This window comes from Drosophila obscura, unplaced genomic scaffold, assembly GCF_018151105.1.
Source record: "Drosophila obscura isolate BZ-5 IFL unplaced genomic scaffold, ASM1815110v1 contig_208, whole genome shotgun sequence".
NCBI classification, from domain to species: domain Eukaryota; kingdom Metazoa; phylum Arthropoda; class Insecta; order Diptera; family Drosophilidae; genus Drosophila; species Drosophila obscura.
Window position 1 is genome coordinate 1,999,957 of NW_024542799.1, and position 21,007 is coordinate 2,020,963.

Here is a 21,007-nt window from a genome sequence, read left to right on the forward strand (position 1 = left end):
ATAATCTCCCGCCGCAGGCAGCAGACGCCGCCGCACGTAGCTCTGGGGGTCACCACCATAAAAACCAGCAAGCAAAAAAAAAACGGCCAGGAATAAAGCCGAGCGGGGGGGAAAAGGGCAACAGACAAAAGTTACGCTGCGGCGGCACTTTTTCCCTCTAACTGTCTCTGGCTCCAGACTCTTCAGAGGCGGACCACTTGTGCAGCGCAGAGCCACAGCCACAGTCCCAGCGAGCTGTGTGCCTGCCACATGCCGCACGTAGAAGCCAAAGACACGAGACGAGACCCCAGAGCAGGAGAATGCTGGGCGCGCGGCAAGCTACTTACTCGTATTGTTGCCACAGGGACTGGGACTGGGACTCTGGGATCCAGACCCAAAAGGCAGACCAGGAAAACGCCAGAGTCAGTGGCGCTGCCATTGACTTTGACCTTAGCCCCCCCCGTGCCCGCTGATGGGCCAGGGGATTCCCTTTTGCACAGCACGCAATATCCTCTGCTCTGTGGCAGTGGCAGTGTCAGTGGCAGTGGCAGCGTCAGGGTCTGTGTCTACCGTTTGAATTTCAAGGTCGGGGCCTCTCGTAAAAAAGTTGACACAAGTTAATATCGAATGAATGTGGCAGGGCATGGCATTGGGTGTGAGCAATTAGCATAATGATGGATGTACGAGGATGTGTGATGGCTGGGGCCTGTCGCAGGTTTCCATGCGAATATTTGGGAGGAACTTTGGTTGGAACCCAAAAGTGGATTTCAAGTAGATTTGCCCGACTGTGCGGCAAGCACATCAAAAGTAAAATCTCCTTCATGTGATTTGTCATGTAAGCCACAGCCACAGCCACAACTTGTGGCAGCAGCAGCAGCAGCAGCTGTGGCTGTAGGACAGGGTGTAACCGTCAATGAAGCGTTGATTATGTCATCATTGCCACACGACTCTCACCAGTGACTCCCCGGAGTGTGTGGCACGCACACACACACACACATGCCACATGGGTCTGGAGTGGCATAAAAAGGCAAAAGTGGCAGGGAACAGAAGACATCCACCCAAGTGCGGCGGCTGGCAGTCGGTCCTCCTCGTTCTTTGGCTCCATAAAATCTGCAACAAGTTGCCTTCCAACCTTCCATCTTCCGCTGTCTGGCAGCCAAGTGGCGTCGCCCGCTCGCTCTCTCTGTGTGTGTGTGTGTGTGCCACAGTCTGTGGCGGGTACTGGTTCCTGCTCCTGCTTGGTTGCATGCCTCCAATGAGTGGAGCCAGGGCAGGGCAGGCCTCTCTGCCTGGAGCCGCCTCGACATTGAACAACACACGATGGCAAAACGTTCTTTAAGTTTTGTGGCATCCGACTCTTGGCTTCGGAGACTTTGTCTGCAGCTTGCTCCACTCCCTACCCCCTACCCCCTCTCCCACTGCTTCTCTCCGTCTCTCTCCTGGTGCTGTGCAGCATTTGCAAAGTTTTCCTTTGGCTGTTCTGTTGCCACAAATGCCTGTGTGCGGGGGAAAGTGAAGTGCTGTTCTCTTTCCTTTTTTTTTCGGTGGCCCAGTGACACGGACACCGATACGGATGCGGATGCGGAGGCAACATGGGTGTGCCACTGCAGTTTGTTGCTTGTTGCTGCTGCTGCCAAAATCCAGGTCGCGCTGCTGCCCCCTTGCCCCCAGCCATGACCTTTCAGCCTGCAAAAACAGCAAAAGAAAGGAAAATCCATTGGCAGACGACAACGGCAACGGGATTTGGCCCGAATGTGCTGCCTGCCACATGGCCACATGGCCATTGCCATTGCCATGACCATGACTCCTACTCTGTGGCATGCTTTGACGCCTGCAACGCGGCCGCGGGCGCGGGCTCCACCGCCGTCCTTTTTTGGCCTTCATGTCTGGATGCAGTTACCAACAATTTTGGGGCCCATTGTTTTGGGAGAGCTCTGGACCTGGTGCTCTGGTCTACAGTCACGCGCCCCTTCCCTGTGCGCCCCATGCCTCTCATACGCAGTGCCACACAGAGTCAGAGGCAGAGGCCAAATGCCCGGCCCTGTCCTTTGGTCAACAACTTGTTGCACTCTCTCTTTGTGTCTCTCTGTGTCTGCTGCCACTCCCCCATTGAACGTTTGCCTCTCTCTCTCTCGGTATATCGTTGTGCAAAATCTGCATATGGAATGCGGCTGGAATTTGTCATCATTCAGGCCTTTGGCATCCAAAGGCTTACACTGAACTACACAAAAATGTTTCACTCTATTTTGTTGCAATTTTTGAAATGAAATTAAAGTTTATTCAGTCTACAGATACGATAAAGAGTAGGATATCAATTTGGATTAGGTCATATTGAGGAGAAAATGAGATTGGGATAGCTTTGCAGCTAAATTCATTGCATAATTTGCACAACTTTAGAAAGAAAAAATATTTAAGGATATTCCAAGGAGATTATTCCGAACCGCTGCTAAATAATTCCTACTAAGGAAAAACTTTAACAGACCCACGAAAATACTGGCTCACTGGAACACACATCCATGAAAATCTAAGCAGAATTTATGTTTGAATTTAATTGAAAAGGAATTTGCTTCATATTGCATATTAATAATCTTTAGATCTGAAGGAGCAATAAATTAATTACCTGAAAATCTTTTCATTTTCCAAGCAAAAAAATCCCCGCCCCACTCCACGCTCTACTTTCATGCAACATTCCCACTCCCAACTGTGTTGCACAGTGTAATGAATATTTTGTTCACTGGCAAATGTGCATTTTTTTTCCAAGCCTTGTTTTTCCACCCACCTTGTGTGTTGTGTCGCATGTTGCCTGTTGCCTGTTGCCTGCTTCTCTTTTTGTTTGTGTCGTGGTACGGCGTTGGCGTATGTCCAGCTCTGGGAATGGGGCCCCGCCATGCAAGCAGCGACATTCTCTAGAGGGGCGGCAATTAGTCAACACATGCCCCATGCGATGCAATCGCGCTGTCACAATGTTTGGACAACGAACAGAAGGAGGAGGAGCAGCAGCAGCACCACCAGAAGCACCAGAAGCACCGTCTCTGGCTGTGGCAACTTCAATTGGAAGCCGACCCGTGCACTTAACGTCTAATTAGGCGCCGCAATCGTGAAAAGCCGCTCAACGGGTTCCACCATTCGATGCGGTCCGGACTCCGGGGTGTGTGTGTGTGCCCCTGCCACCACCTGCCACAATGTCAAAGCGAAGGCTCTTTAAGACTTTGGCCACACCTTGGCCATCACTCAAAACAAACAGAGAGGTGGGAGAGGTAGAGGCGCAGCTGCCAGACATAATCGTAAATGCCAACATGAACCAACAGCAACATGTTGTGGCGCCAAGTCGGCTACCTCAGTGGCACACAGTAGTTGTGGCACGGACCAGACCCGAGGCCCGCACCACCAACCGTGACAGCAGCAGCAGCAGCAACAGCTACAGCTACAGATGGAGGGGACTCCTACGTGCGATGGCGATACAAGAGCTTACATACAGCTCGTAAAAAACAGAGAGCCACGGGCCTGTGGCAGACACCGGACTGGTGGCAACAGGCGGCAGTCAGACAATTTGTCGTCCAACTGTCCGCATTGGAGGCAGCCCACCAATTCGAGGCAGCAAGAGCCAGCAACAGCAGCAGCAGAGTCTGCCACTTGGCACTTGGTGATGTCCCAAACTGTAAGAGGAGAAGGCGACTTTTGGCACACGCAGCACGTGAGGCAGCAACAGCAACAGCAGCAGCAGAGGCAACCTGTCCCGAGTATCGAATCCCTTGCCCCACTGCCACACAGCTCATGTTGCGGTTGCTTCTTTTTCATCGTTATGAAAGACTGAGCGGACAGACAGGGCGAGCGAGCGAGCGAGAGACGATCCCCGTGTGGGTCTTAAGTCGAACAATGAAAGCGCTGAAAGCAGCCACGCAACAGGCAACAGTTGCTGCCACTGCCACTGCCACAGACACATCCATGGGAACGGGACGCAGCCCCAGCCCGCGGCGCCTCTTCATTGAAATCCAAGCCAAGTGGAGGGGGAAAAATACAACAACAACAAAACGACAGCGTCACAGCAAAGAGGAGTGGGAGATGGTTACGGGCCAAGTTCAAGGTCTGCTGTGGCAGCAGCAGCAGAAGCAGCAGCAGGTCAAGGTCGGCCAGGGGCAGTGCCATAAAAATACCCTCAAAAAATAAAAGGAAAGGCAACAAACAAACACAGAAAAAAAAACGAGGACAAGTGGCAGCAACTTCTTCGTCTAATAAAAAGGCCAATGAGCTTCATTACCAGAGGAAAAAGGACGACGACGGACGAATAAGGAAGGAAGGAATAAGGAAGGTTAACATTAACCCTTTTTGGTTGAATGTCCTTGCTTTGCCTTGCCGGTTCCCTGCCACGCGCTCGCACTTGACCCTTTCTGCTCCCCAGAGGAATGAGCTACAACATTGTTGCTGCCGTTGCTACCGTTGCTGCTGCTGCTGCGACAACATCCTTGAGGCAGTCAACCTACTACACACAGGCTAAAAAAAGGTCCTTGCCTGCCGCTTGCCTGCCTCCCGAGTATCCTTTGGATGGCAGCCGTAGTCGTGTCGTCAACCTTTTGTGCGCCGCTGACTCGTAACTTTTTCCATCCTTTTCCCTGTTTTTTTCCGCCTCTCTCCATTTTTTTTTGTGCTGCCTGTTGCGGCATTTGCATGTCCTTTTTGGCCAAAGCGTCTGCCGGTCGTCTGCCGGGATATCCCCGAGAAAATGGTCTCCCAACAAGTTGATTGACCTTCCTTGGTTACGGCTTGCCTTTGAGTCTTTTCTCGGAAAAACTCCACGACAATGCCACTGCCTCATCCTCAGACTTCTCTTTAATTATTTAGGGAATTTCCCAGAGAGAATTTAAATTCAATTTTTCGCCAAGCAGTACTTAGTTGTCTTTCGCTTAATTAATTTTCTTCTTTTGGGTGGGGCTACACGACAATGAAATTTACAACACACACACATACACACAAAGGGAAAAGCACTTCCGTTTCCGGAACACACACACACACACACACACAAAAGCAGCACCGAAAATTGAAGCAATAAATTTGAAATTCAATTTAAAATGAACATAAATTGCGCTTCAACTTTCGAAGCTTGTCATTTTTAAAAAACATTTTTCAACTAACACACAGACACAGCGACGCATACCAATGCACGCAAGGGCGCCACACACACACACACACACACACACACACACCAAAATATACATCTACATAAATCGCATTAAGCGCTTTAAGGCACAAAATGCTGCCATAAAAATCGTTTGCTCGTTAATTTCTTGTACGCTTTTTTTATTTATTTTTTTTTTTATTTACTGCCATTTTGCTTGTCTTACGCGCCACTGCCACACCCACACAACCCAATGCCACCCCCCAACTAGCGATTCCATGGGGCGTACATAATGGCAGTGCCAGAGCTACAGCTTCAGCTTTTATATACACTTGATAAATGTGCAGGACACACAAACACACACATACTTCACACTCTATATACACATGCATATATGCACACACATATACATATACATATATATGTATGTATATAGCTGTGTATATTGGGCAAAAAGTAAGCGAAGAAAATGAAAGAAAAACACTAGACAAGAAAATTGAACTCAATTCATACCCAGCAAATGGGATACCAAAAGACAGTGGGAGAGGATCTACCTTCTTTCTTTATGTGAGTTGAAGAATAATGGGATTAGATTTTGGGCAGATCTCCCGATCTCCATGGGAATACAAAATATTTAGGTTAAAAATAGTTTCAACAGAATGCAAAAAACCAAAACGAAAACACTATAGCGAAAATCGGAATAGAAGCAATAGACGAACTAACAAAATAATGGAAATGGAATGGAAAATCCACGAAAATATTAAATATTAAGATAATAGAAAAATAATATAGCAAGAAAAGTATTAAAACACCAAGGAAAGATATATACTTCTTTGGGTAGTAAGAAGGAATAATAAGTCAGTATAAGAAGCGATTCAATTCAATCCTTTTGTTGGCACATCCTGTCCAGCATACCCCACATATACCCCCGCTGTATTCCAAGGGGTAGCTCTGCCACGACAACGGCGACGACGACGTCGTCGATGGAGATGGCGTTGGGCAATGACTATGGCAGCAGTGGAGCGGCAACAGCAGCAGCAGCAGTAGCAGTAAAGCTTTTTCAATTGCCACCCCCACACACAAATGCGCGTCTATAATGCCTTATATAAACCAACTATCTCTCTCTCTCTCTTTCTCTTTCAATCTCTTTCTCTACCCCATACATACATATGTACATGTGTGCATGTGTGTGTTTATATGCGTGTGTATGTGTCTGTCTGAGTTCAGTTGAGGTTGAGGTTGGGTTTCGGTTGAGAGTGACTGGGGGTGAAGCGGATTGAACAGGCACAGCGCCATTCGCTTTAATTTTGGCATGCATTAAGTGCGCTCCTGGGGGTTGTTTCCTACCGTTGCTATTATTATCATTGTCATTATTCGATAGATATTTTTATTATATTTGTGCGTTGACGTAGAAGCAAGCAATTTTCGTTTGTTGTTTGCGTGCGACTTGCACAATTTTTGTTTGATTTTGTGGCTTTAAATATTTTATTGCCTACTTATTTGGGCATTTTGGTTAATTGCCTTACCTTCAGCATTTTGCATGTGATGTTTATGCCCTGTGTGTTCTCTCTCTCTTTCTATGAGCTGACTCTTGCCCTTTGACTCGCCCTCTTTCCACCATGAAGGTTGGCAGACAGACAGAAACGCACACATACGCAGAGAGAAACAGAAACTCAGGGGCTTTGTCTGCGATTAGTTGCAACCCTTAAAATGGCCCCTGCATTGCTCATACGACACGTTGTGCGCTTCTGCTTTCTACTTTCGCCATTCTCCACTCGCTTCCACTCTCCTTTCCGCTTCTCGTTTGCGTTGCTTTGTTTTGCCCGTCGCTGTCGCTGTCGTCGTCTACATCTCGGCGTAGTCAACTTTTTGTCCTAACACACACACAGATACTCTCCCATACATGCATGAACGGGAACTAATTTTCTTTGTTTTTCAATATTTCTACACTCCCCAAAAGATCTGGGGGTCTGCTGCTGCAGCAGCAGCAACAGCAGCATCGCCGTCTGTCTGGCCCCAAGCCCCGAACTATATCTCCAACCCCTTTTCTTTTTTTTTTTTGAAGGGTATGGTGCAGACATCAACGTCAGCCAAAAATGGCCATAGACATGCCCCTCAAACTTTGTCGCAGGCTCCCATTGAAAATGCACGAACTGACTGATTGGCGGGTAGCCTGGGAGGAGGGATGTGTGTGAGGATATGTCTGGTCTCCTCGTCCGCGTCTGGTCTGGTCGTCGCGGCGGCTGTCTAATGCTTATTTGATGGCATTCGCTAATTGCTTGATTAGCCATGCGCTTCCCACGCACTCCATGCGCGGCCGCAGCATCAAAGGAACGCATTTGCGGCAGGGGAGTGGTACACAAGCAGGCGATAAGCCTTGAAATAATTCATCATAAATTATAATTATTAAAGGAAACGGGAACACACACACAGAAAGGCAGTAATGCCAGGGATATGGGTAGGGTCGTACACAGGCACACGCCCAAAGATCACGACCAAAGGGCGTGACACCAAAAGACATAAGAATCGTACGCCAGTCGATGGCGCAAGCCGAAGCTTAAGATACCCTGTCAGATATATTTTTCCTTGGTAAACAGGCGGTCTAGTTGACCCATTTAAGATTTTTTCATTGAACTTTGAAAAGGATTTACTTAGAACAACAGACTTTAATTTTTGGTATTGGAAATGCTTTCATGTTTCATCTAAAACGTGTGGAGACCCTACTTTTCGAGGGTATATGCAGCGAAAAAGCTTATCAGCTAGATCAAAAGGAGCATAAGATGAAGCAAAACAGGAAAAAGGTTGAGCAACAACAACAGCAACATTAATAGCAAGAGCAGAAACGATCGAATGCAGCAGAGCAGGCAGCGGCAGAAGCTTTAAGTACTGTCCAAACGAGGAGGCAGCAGTCCCTGCACAGCACTCGTATTGGCTTTTGTTTACAGAGTGCAGCAACCCTTTGCTGCCAATGCCTTGAAATATATTTATGTTTACTTCTGCCGCTGTCTCGTTTAGCCAGTAGTTCAAATCGAACACACGAACCCAACAGCATCAAACAAAAAAAGCAATGGCAAAAACCACGACAACAAACAGCAAAATTCTGGCACAAAAAATATTCTCAATATTTGCGCTGCATTAAATTTTATTTTATTTTAGCTTGCACTTCTCTCTCCGCTTCCTTTGCTCTCCCGCTCGTACAACTTTTTTTTTCCTTTTCATTTTGTGGCCTGCAAGAGCAAGAGGCCCAGCAGAGGCTGCAGCAGCAGGCACATAAATTACAGAAAAACAACAGCAACGGCAAAAACAGTAAAGTAAAGAAAGAAACTGGAGAATGAAAGCAACAACAACAAAAAACATTGAAAAATGAAAATGATAAATTGCAAACTGCACATAATTATGCAATTAAAGTTCGACGTTGTACTTGTACATTCTTTTACTTATTTGTTTGCCTTCTCCTCTGCATCTTCATCCAGTTTGTCTTTTTCTGCTCTTCTTCTCATTCTTTCTTTGGCTTTTATTATGGCCAAAGCAAGAAGCTGCAACAAAAAACCCACTAGTGGACTTTGTTTTTGCTGATGGTTGGCACTGATTGTTGTTCTTGTTTTCTGTTGATGTTGCACCAAATGTAAGCAGCAGCCCACAAGAAATCTATTTGCAGCTGGCGGTGCTTGGAGATGAACCGTGTGAACTTCTTGATAGGGCGTCAGAGGGAGCGGTTCACCCAGAACAGAGAGGGAGATGAGAGAGGAAACTTTCTCCCAATTATAGTATAAGTTTCAATTAGAACTTAATTTCTACACGAAAACATTTCCGCAAACCACAAAAGTCCATGAAATACTCACTGATCAAAAAATGATGTGTAAGAATGGGTACAGTGGGAAAAAATAGTTATCGGCCAAAAAAAACACTGTTTTAAGTGAAGGAAAAAGCCTAGAATAGTTTTGAATGGGATTAAGGGTTTATTAAGGGATTATTAAATTTCTTAATCTCAAGTAAACAAAGGTTTTTAAACATTTCCACCCAATTTAAAAGAGACTCTGAGAATGCTTTAAATTTTCCCATATTTAAATGGAATTCTATTATGTTGAAATTTTAACAAGCTTACTTTATTTCTCCATGAGTTCCATTGACATTCGAAGCTTACCATTTTCCAACTGTCGCAACCAATTCAAAACCCAAGTAAAAATCCCATTATCGACTGAAGAGCAAACAGAAAAAATGCATTTAATGTGGAAGTATTTTCATTTTATTTACCATTTGTTTTTGCCACACATACAGGGAGAACTATGACAATACATACACACACACACGCACACACACACATATATCCCATCCGGATGGTAGTGTTTGTAAAAAGTAAAGAAAACTACGAATATTTTCCGTATGCACGCCCAATTTAAAATTAATTGCCAGACATAAAAGAACACTGCAAAAATGATGATGACAGAAGGGGGGATTGTGGAGTGAACAAGAAGTGGGTGGTAGAGGGAGTGGTAGGAAGAAAGGGCGAGCTGTGGGGAGGGAGTTATGCGAGGGCGTGTATGTGTGTATCTGTATGAGTGAATGTGCACTGAAGTATGCATGCAGAAAATTAAAATTAATAATTTATATATTTAAAGAAGAGCCAGTAAGAGTGAACGAGAGCCAGAAAAAAAGACAGTGCGATAGAGAGGCAAGATAAGTCGATGGCTGGACGAAAATAAATAAAGACCCCGCCATACATATGTACATAAATAAAATTATGGTTTTTATTGCGACTCCGAGAATACCCTCTGCTCAAAAAAGAACAAGAATTTTGATTGCATTTTAGAACATCTTCTGAACGAAATAATCCTCAGCCTTTTTTTGGGTAAATTGATAGAGATACGAGCTTTGTTCATCTGCAAAAGTCTAGCATACCCCTTCTACCCTTTAAGTACCATGGGTTAACTGCAGAAGTACACAAATTCATTTCATGAAAATCCCATTTTACAATTCGCTTTCTGCCAGTTTTGCAACTAAAAACAAATGAAAACACAAGAAAACAAATAAAAAATAAAACACCATACAACACGAAACAGAAAGCAAACAAATTAAAAAATTATTTTTCATAATTGAGCAGAAATACCCCCAGCGCCCTCTTCTGCTGCAGGGGCTGACTGGCGACCAAACAAAGGCGGGATCCAAAAGGGGGGCGAAAATCGTTCAGCAAATTGCAGTAAATTATAGGGCTCTGACCTAAAAGGGGGTGTGGCTGGGGAGAGGCCAACGCTGGACGAAAGATTGACAAGTTTGTTAAGGTTGTGTCTTGTGGGCGTGGCAAGGATTTGATAGGCCTTACCTAATGGCTGTAAGGGAGGTTGGTTAGATAGATTTCTTGGGAATCGTTTAGGGGTACATTAAAAAGGTAATTTCTTGGAATTTATATATTAAAAATTATTTTGACTTGATATTGGAAAATGATTTGTCTTTCAATTCGCATGGGAATTCTTTGGAGTTTTCCCTGAAGAGAACACTTCCCTTAAGCTTGGCTAAAATTTTAATCAAGCTCATAATCACTTTTCCTTATAGATAGAAGGGGTGCCGGTAACCCCTTGCCACAAAAAGCAGCCCCAAAGTCAAATAAGAGACCAAAAACTGTCGAATATTTTCCATTAACATTAAAAACCATTTACCCAAGCCACACAACAACAACAAAAAAACACACCCGAAACAACCCTTTCTGTAAGAACACCCCTTACAAAAAGTCGCTCAAATAAGTACACACACGGGCACAGAGGAAAATGTGCCGCATTTTATTTCATTTGCCTAAAATTCCAATTCACTTGAAAAACAAACAAAAAAATTAGAATATTTTGCATATTTTACGTGCAGTTGTGTGTGTGTATGCTTTTGAATTTGTGTTTAACATTTTTTTGATGTTTTTTCCCTCTATTTTGCATTAAAGAAAAGCGAACAACTTTTTGTGCCAGAAATTCCAGCAGCCAATAATAAAAAATATAAATAAAATGGAAAATAACGAAAGAAACAAGAAAATAATGTTGGCCATAAAAATTGTTGCTTATGGGTGGTACAGAGGGGTACACGAAAGGGGAATGGGGAGGGGCTATTCACTTCAGGTTTATAAATAATTCATCGGAATTGCGCGTACAAGAAATTAAAAAAAGAAGGAAAATACAGTTAAAGAAAAGGCAAACGAAAAACGATGGAGAAGATGGCAGGAAAACTTTGAGGAAGCTTATTGATTTTGTTATGTGAAGAGGGGAAAACCGCTCAACAGACCTCGCTCCCCTCACCTTTCTTACCCCCTCCCCCTTCCATACACCTTCCATTAAAGACTCGAAAAGCGGGGCGAGGCCGAAATGGAAATGAAAATGTAAAAATAAAGGCAATTTTTATTGCAATTTGCATGAATAAACTATAAAAAAAAAACAAGTAAGCATATAAATATAAATAATGTTTGTGTGTGTGAGTTGCCACAGTTACAAAAACAACAACAACAATAAACAACAAACAAATAAACAACAACAATAAAGAAAACAAAAAAAGATCGTAGAAAAACTCACGGGGGCAAAAAGACAGACAAACAGCAGTAGGAAAAACCATAAGAAACGAGTAGGGAAAAACAAAAAATAAATAAACGAAAATTGTTTCTCCCCTCTCCTACCCTTGTGCCCACTGAAACCAAGTGGAAATCAAGAAAAATACCAAGAAGCAAAAAAAAAAACAAGGAAAATGTTGTGCTGGAAAGCGAACCGAAGAGAAAATAAAATAAATTGCATCATAAAAACGGGCCGAAAGTAGGGTGGAGAGAGAAAGAGAGCCCTGCGACAGAGAGAGATGGCAATGGCAATTGTAGGAGCACAGAAAGAGATGGCCATAGCAATTGCAGGAGAACAGAGAGAGATGGCCAGAAGAGGAAGAAGCCACGAGCAAATAGTAGGAAAAGCTGAAGAAGTAGAAGAAGCAGCAGTTAAATTAGAATTTTATGCAAATGAGATATATTTATAGAAGAGATAAAACAGAAGACGAAGCAGAAACAGAAACAGAAAGAGGGAGAGAAGGAACAATAGGCGAATGAAGAAAAAACTGGAAGCGCAAGAAGCAAAGTAAAATGCAATCGAAGTTTGAAGAAATCGTGCCTACTATTTGCACTAATTAATGCATCACAAAAGCGTTTCGAAATGTTAATAGGTTTTTCGAAATACCAGGAAACTCTATTATAACAATCCCAAAGAAGTAAGCAATTAGCTTTAGATGGGGTGTGGCATTCGCTTGCCGTACTTTTAAATCCGGTTTTAGGTTTCCATTGCCTGCTAAAATATTGCTAGTATATGCCATGACTTATGCAAGTGCTTTCTATATCTTCTTACATGCAAATTTAATCAACCCTTAGCTCACAAAAAGTCACCTAATTAAGCTGAATTTTACCACAAAAGATAACCAAAATAATTGCTTCAATTAATTTATATTTTTAACAAAAATTACATAGTTTTCTATTATTTTTATGAACTTCTCATTTTATGACTCAAAACTAAATTCCCAAAAAAGAAAAAAACCAACTTTGTGCACACGCAAGAAAAATAACCAGAAAATTGCTTCAAAAGGAAAAAGGTCAAAATAAAAACTAAATATGATACCAGCTAAGTGATATATGTGCTCTATAGTGGATGCCACACAGTGGCTGTCCCACCCGTGCCCCATATTCCACCCCCCTTTTTTCTGTTGGTTCTCCGGCTGTAGGTGCATTAAAACTTTGATAATTACATAACTTTTATGTATATGAAATCTCACAAAATGTTTGGCTGCACATTTTTGCCGCAGGATGCAGGATGCAGTATAGAAAAGGGGCCATGACATGGAATGGAATGGATGGTATAGGGGTTCTCTACCATAATAAATAAACGTAAATTTTGCATGTGGCGAGTTAATGCAAACACACACACACTCACTTACACACAAAAGCACACACTAAAAGTTACTCACACACATACAAGTACAGGGTGGGCTGGGTTTCAGCATGGGGTTTGCTGGGGGTTCTAGAGTGCTTCCAACGGGTCCAGGAAAATGTAAAATTAATGCATAAAGTTTACAACAATAACAGGAACAACTACAGACACCAACAGCAACAATGTCCACAGCGACAGCGCCACTAAACTAACAAGAGTCCGGGCCCCAAATAAAGACAGCCAAATGCTGGAGGTAAAGCGAGGGTTATTAAAGGAAATATGAGGAGCAAAAGAGAGAGCGAGAGCAACTAAACAGGGAAGAGCGAGAGAGCAAAAGACCCAAAGTGCATGATATTACGAGTAAATAATGTTGCCAACGTAAAACGTTGATAAAAACTGGCATAGTTTATGTTTATTAAGGGTTCCTGTACTTATTTTGTGTAATTATCATAGACAGAAAGAGTCTGAGAGAGAGCGAGCGTGAAGGAGAGCTAAGAGGAGTTAAACAGAGGGAAGGAAAGGTAGAAGGAGTGAAAGAGGGGCCAGGCAGCGGAAGTACTAATGTAAATGTCAGACAATCCGGAAGCCCGGAAGTATTCCCAAAAGTGATGACAACAACTCAACATTCTGTCAATTCCGTATCTGGACGAAATGTAATTTTAAATGGAGTCAAAGGAAAATGGAAAAATTAAAATGAATTTTATTCGAAAATTTAATGTAAAATAAAATTCCTTAAAACTGATATTTGTGGAGTTTAGGTTCGATTTCTTAGAAATAACCAAAACAAGATTTAACTTCTACTTTAACGTGGAACACATCTCGTTCCCTAACTCCCTCTATCATTTGCCTAGATCAAACGAAATCCACAACAAGACAGAGCGACAGAGATGGCATGCTTTCAAATTAAAAGAGAGTGCAAAAGTGCCGTTTGTTTGCCATCAATTCGTTCTCTTATTCACGCGTCATACGCAGCTCTGTTGTTGTTGTTTTATTTTTGTTTTTTGTGTGCCTTTGTTTTTGCTGCTTATTGAATAATTTGATTGCAAAAGTTGATTGCATTTGGAAATTGTGTTTTGGCAAATAAAAGTTGGCGGGCAGGAAATAAATCAAACTGAATATAAAAAAGGGCCACTCGCAGCGGGGGGTGGAAGCGCGCAGCGCTGCGCAGGTGAGGTGCGGAGGCGGAGCATAAGCAGACCGCAATATTTGCTTCTCTACCTCCTCCGCCTCCACCTCTGCCAGCCACTTTGTATACCCTGTACTGAGAAGGGTATGATGATGATTTTGGACATTTAGCTTCATTTAGATCAGCATCGAATAAATAATCCATAGAGCGATCTTCCAGGCAAACTTCTAGGGTATCAAATACTTCGAAAGGCTCCCCCCGCCAGCGAGTGCCTTATTTTCTTGTTTTTTTAATGACGTTACGCCCGCTTCCTTTTGGGGCCACGAAAGCGCATAAAGGAGAAGAAGGAGAATATTTTTATTTAAACTTCTCGATCCATTTCAATTGAATTCGCTTTGCTCCGGTGTGGATGGGGGGGACTGGAACGGGGGCCGGGCCTGCACGTTTTTGCTCTTCTTCTTCGCCTTCGTTTGGCTCCTTTTATTTTTATTATTTTTTGTTGTAGTTTTTGTTGTTGTTGTTGGTTGCGCATCGAAGAAGTATTTTTAATTTTCTGCCTTTTGCACTTTTCTCAGCTCAGTGTTTTTACCGGGCCATAAAAATCATAAAAATAAAAACCCCCAAAGAGCGAGCCGAGGCGGGGCAGAGAGGAGAAAAAGAAAACGAAAACAAAACGCAAACGAAAATGGAAACGTGTACGAAATTTTGCGATTTTAATTAAATGATATGAAAATTGCAAGCAGTCGAAGGAAGAGCAGAAAAAAAACAAGCGAAGAGCAGAGACGAAGATGGGTTTTGTGGTGCTAAAGAGTGAGAGAGAGAGAGAGTGGGAGAGAGACAGCAATATGCGATAGAGAGGGAGTGTGCAGCTGGGTGTGTGGGCGTAGGTGTGGCCGCGCCCAGTTCCTTCCTTCCTTTGGTGGGTTGGAGGGAGAGTGAAAGGTGAGGAGATTGTCTCTTTTTGAGCGTGTTTCATGTTTGGCAATTATCCTCTTCGTGAACTTTGTTTCGCAACTGCAGCTTAAGGGGAGAAACTGATGGAAGGAGAGAGAAAACTGCATAATGGAACCCAACATTGAATTATATGTTGCATATATTGATGTGGGATGTGTGGGGGGGTACACCACCACATTAAAATAACAGAAAATTCCACCATAAAAAAGAGAATGAGGAAAAACAACTCGAAGATGAAAACGCAGAGAGAAAAACAAACACACACAGACACTGCAATATTAAAAATGTTACTCTCAGTGTGTGTGTGTCTGTGTGTGGGAGTGGGAAAACACACAAAAAAATATAAAAATAATAATAATAATAAGTACAGTGGTCCCTCATTCGGGCCAAAAAAAAAACCCCTTCGGTTGAAAGCTTGCAAGTGTGGAAACTGTAGAAATATCCGTAAATTCCACCAAACTAAACCAATTCTTGGGCTTATCTGTAAGGACATCTATACTGCGTTAATCCCTAAAACTATCATTTCTTTTTAATTTCTGGGAAAGTTTTCCTAGTTTTGGCTTGCAAGTTGCCAGTTTCTGAGCGACCACTGTAATAATATAAAATGGCAGGGGGCCATGTGCACTTTTCTTGTTGTTTCTGTTGCTCCTCCTCTTCCTGTGTGTTTGGTCTTCTTTCTACCTCCCTACCCCTACCTGCCGACTGCCCTTGCTCAGCTCTTGCTCTTCCATGCAATATATTTTCTGTTGGTGTTGTTGCTGGCTGTCGCTTTTATGGCTTTAGTTGCGCTTCCAAGGCAGATCCCCCCTCCAATGTTCCTCTGCTGCTGCTGCTGCTGCTGCTGCTGCTGACCCCAACAAAAGCAACAAAAACATTTAATGGAACATTAAAAGCAGCTTGCGCTGCCACCACCCTCCCCCCGACCCATTGCCCACCCCCATTGACGATGTAACCAGTCAACCCACAAAATGTTGCACAGCTCGACAAAACTTTGAAATTAAAAGCGAAAACTGTTTCGTGTTTGTGCAACAAGATGTTGCATTTAGTGAAAAGCAACATTTGAATATTCATTCCACTTGATGGTTAATTGTCTGTGTGCCCCAGGGTGGGCTGGGGTGTGGTGTGCTGTGGGATATTGTGCCATAAAGGAACTTGAGATACGATTACGACGAGTCTGTAAATGGTTATGGTAGCAGCAGCAGCCAGCCGAATGGGGAGACCTTTTTAATGTTCGGTTAAGGTTTTTATAGCAGGTATTATGTGTTCTTTAATACTATGTATAAATAGAAATGGAGCCGGCAGAAGCCTGATGACAGGTGTTGCTATTTGCTGCCTCATGCTGCGGAAGTATTAAATATTAAGTTACCTTTTTTACTTTGCTTTAAAATGTATACTAATTCATCTTAAATTACATCCCCACAATCTTATTATTGCAATACGTAAGGATATATTTTCCAATTTACTTGTGTGTGTGTGTGTATGTTTGTGCTTTTTCTTTTGTGCCCCAAATTGTATTTTTAATTTAATTTTACTTTTAAATCAAAAGCTTGCTGCCACACGCCGTACACCCACCCAGCCAAGTCCCTTTGCTGCTTCTTTTGCTTCTTTCTTTACTTTTTACACTTCTTGGATTTTACTTTTGTTTTCGCTGCTCTCTTCTGCTTCGTTTGCTTGTGTGTGTGTGTGTGTGTGTTTGGGTGTGTGGGTGGGAGAGAGATGCAAAAAGCAAACTAATCAAAAAATTCAATTTCCTTGGAAAATTTAATTTTGCTCAGGGAAAATTCAATTTGCTTGTCTTCGTCTTCGTTTCTTGTTTTTTATTTTTATTTTTTCCTTTTTGTGAGAGCTCTTGTGTAAAGAGCTTTTCGTGGGGGTGTAGGTGGGTGTATAGAGTGCTTCCCGCGGCTCTTTTCACACACACACACATCAACAGTTTTTGTGGGTGTATGTGTGTGTGTGTGTGTGTGATAAATTGTTCGTTTTTGTGTGAAATTTTCGCCTTTTTGAAAAATTGTGTGTGAAAGATAAACATTTATAAATTTATTATCAACCTTTTTCTTTTTGTTGTTGTTACTAAGTTATTACCTTGTCTTACCTGCATGAAAGTTGTGTGTATGTGTGTGTGTGTGCGCCACAAAGTATGCAGCACACTCTTTTTGGTTTATCATTTAATTAATATTTATGCGGATTTTAATGAAGCTGCCAGAGCAGGTAAAGGGAGGCAACCTTCACCAGAATGGTGAAGCAAAGGTCACGGCCAAACGCAAAACCAGCTAACAGCAACAGTCGCAACAGCGGCAGCAGCAACAACAAGTTGCCCCGGCCAGCTGCAACTACGGCAGCAACTCGCCTTGACTCTTGGTTGGGCACTGGCAACAATGCCACTGCCGCAGCCACAGCCACAGCCGCAGCCGCAGCAACAAACTGGAAACAAGTTTTCGAGCTGCCTTTGGCTTTGGGCGCGATTTAAACATATTTTTAGCCCCACACACACAAACACACACACAGATGCAGAGACACAACAATTGCATGCATATTAAAGAAAAAAAAAAAAAGAACAAGAAACGAAAACTAGCCTCAGGGTAAAAGTTTTAGATACCCTTCAAGTTCGAACGTGTATCTATGATTTGCTACATGATTACGATGCAGTTTTGTAGAATAAAATAAAACTCTCATGAATATATAGTGTATAGAATCGAAAATTATTGGTTTTCTGCTTGGGAAAGCACTGCTAAAATTCTCACTCTCTCTCTCTCTCTCAGCGAAAGAGTATAAAAAGAATGTGCCCTGGGGTTCATTCGCCAGACTCTCAATTCGAATGCTTGACCCCCAGAGCACTCGTTTGACTGGTGCTTTTTACCCCGTTCCAATAGAGTGGCAGAGGGAATGAGGAGGGTTGGGGCAAGTTCTTACGAGTTTTGGGTGAAAATTAAAGACCAACACTGGCCACACCACGCCAAACAAAAAGTTCATTATGGTGAGATGCGATTCTCTGGCAAATATTAAAAGTGAAAATGCAATTTATGTGTCCATTGTCTTCTGTCCCGTCTCTGTTCTCAGGAGCAGCAGCAGCACTGCAACACAGAGACAGAGACAGAAACAGAAACAGCAACAAGCTTTAACGCCTTTTTGTCGTAAATTTTTATACAACTTCTTTCTACATTTTGTTTCGGGGTGGGACAGTGGGGCAAGGGTGGATGGAAATTGATTTACACATCTTCTCAATTAATTGATGTAAATTAAAAGCAGAGGAGCTAATGCTACCATCAGCATTACATGCTGATTCTTTTATCCTTACGTGTACCTTAAACTATTCGAATTTTCACGGATTTTCTTAAGCATTTTCTATATACAAATATTGTGCCGTATTTGTCAGTTCTCATTCCACTGTGCATTCCCTTCTTTTTTCAACTTTTCGCACATTTCTTAGCCTGCCAACGCCGCCTGGTTCCTGTTGTAGCCGAGTAGCATGCCCTTTTTGAGCTTTTATGTCCTTTCTGCTGCTGGCTGTAAAATGCACTTAAGCTCTACGGATCCCCAGTCCATGCCTGCCCCCATCCCATCCCAGAAGCAGCAAAAAGATGCAGCTTCCAGTACCCACTCCACTCTGTGCTCCACCTCCACCCTCCCTCCTTCCTTCCATCCTGTTGTCTGCCTGTGTTGTATTCCCTTTGTTTTTTGTGTGCAGATCCAGGCTCAATTTTGTTGCCTTCTTTTGCCACTCTCCGCCACGTTGCTGCTGCTGCTGAGGCTGAGGCTGAGGCTGCGGCTGCGGCTGCTTGCTGTTTTGGGGCCTGTTGCCTTGTACCTTTTAAATATTCGCAGGCATCCATAAATCATTCGAGGTTATGTTGAATTTTTAGACAATTTTTTGTTGTTGCCGGCCGGCCGTCTGCTCCCTTACTCCCCGTCTCTGTACGTCTCTCCCCCACCACTGCCAGCCAGGCAGCCTCTGTTGTCTTTCTTGGCATGATTTGTAGTTTATGGCCGCATTTTGCCTCCTTCGGTTTTTTATTCCCCCTTGTTTTTGTTGTTGTCTTGGTTTTTGTTTTTGTTTTCCTTCTTTTGCATTTTGAGGCATATAAATAAAATAGTGGCACAAGTTGTGGCCTTTCTCAGCGATGCGCTGCTTGCCCATCCATCCTGCTCCCGCTCCCGCTCCATCCTGCTGTCTTGTCTGTCTGGCAGATTCTCCTCTCAGATCCGATCCGTGTGGTTCCTGTTGTCAGAGATGTGGCAAATTAGTTTGGTTTTTATTATATTTTTGATAAGAACGAAAAACACCTACAAAGACAGGCAATTAAAAGTTGGGATAGGGTTAGATCAACCGCCCGAAAAGGGGGAGTTATGCGTGGTCCTGCCTTGAAGATTTTGTTGCATCCGCAATCTGTTTCCGCTCAGGAATCTCCTTTCTACAAGCCCCTTTTCTCCACCGCATCTAATTGCTCTGTTCGCCATAGGCTGCCGCTTTTCCCACTCCTTTTTTCGACCTCATGCAAATTCTCTTAGCAATTTCGCGCCCTCCACTCTGGCTTTTGGCCAACAACTGTCTGGCCATAGTTGCCACATGGTTTACCCTGTACTCACTCTATCTCTCTGCCACATTTAAATGGTTGAAAGCGAAAGGATTTTGCCAAAGTCCAAAATCAAACAGCGAACAAAAAAAAAACGTTTTTGCGACGCGGCAATGCGAAAACAACAGCAGCAGAAAACCAGGCAGAGGGGCAGCCAGAAGAGTAGTGCAAGGGGTAGAGTGCATGGTGGGGGGGGGAGAGGAGAGAAGCAACCAGACAGACGACCTGGGCTCTGGGACTGGTCCTCCATGGGGCTATGGCTATGGCTCTTGATGTTGATGCTGTTATAGCTGTTGCTTTTTTCCAGTTGACCAGACTCGCGGCGGCCACACCAATAAAAAAAAGGGCCCAAAGCGCGTAGCACTCGAGAGGGAGTTGAGAAGAGGCAGCAGGGCTGTGACAGAAACGGCAAGAGGCAACAGGGGAGACGGATGGAGTGCGGAGTGGAGTGGAGTCTGGCATGGAGTCTGGAGTCTGCATTTCGATTTCAGTGATATTTCTGTTTTGTTGTTTTTTCATGGATTCGCGCGTGTTTTTAATTAAGTGCAAAATAATGAAATTTTTTTTGTATACATGAGCGAAGGAGTGAAACAGGTAGAGCGATGGGAGGTAGGGAGGCGGTCAGCAAAAAGCCAGAGAATGAGAGCCAAAACGAAAGTGAATCTGCCACGCACTGTCACATTTGGTTGGGAGCTAAACTTTTAAAAAATCCCTCTACAGCTAGGGGCAATGGGGAAAAAGGGACTGCTGCATTTTGGGCAGCCGAAAATGATGGCCACTGACTTAATGCGATTTCTCTCGCTCTCAGAGATCGCGCCATGAATTTTCATTACTTGCAGCACACACACACACTGAACATTGTCGTCGTTGTCCGCCACCCAGTCGGACTTTATACCTTCCAAGAAGCACTTCTAGAGCGGTTCTTTTTCCTGCAAGCACCAGTGATTTATACATGACGTTTTGGTTTCCAAATTACACAGGGTGAAACACGCCAGCACCGGTACATTTGGAAGTAGGTAGGAACCGTTCCTTTAGAACGCATTGGGAACTGGTGGTTGTTGTAATTTCAACTTCGTGAAACGCTCGGGTTTCGCTTCCAGTTGTACTTTCCGAAAGAAGCATTACAGAACACATATTTGGCATGCATCGAGAATCGTTCCATAGGAACCTATTAAGAACCGTTCTGTAACTGTTCCAATGCAATCATTCCTTATCACATCCCTGGAATGTATCAAGAACCGTTCCTTGAGAAGGTATGCAGCATGCATGTATGCATGCATGAAAGAGCGTTCTAAAAGAACGCGAGATTAACCCATAAATACAAAAACTATAA

The 21,007-nt window shown here is 43.5% G+C and overlaps 1 protein-coding gene across 1 annotated transcript in view; it reads left to right on the plus strand.

The window, feature by feature from the left end:
- Positions 1 to 21,007, plus strand: part of LOC111064872 (DNA N6-methyl adenine demethylase) — a 99,170-nt gene that overhangs the window by 23,228 nt on the left and 54,935 nt on the right.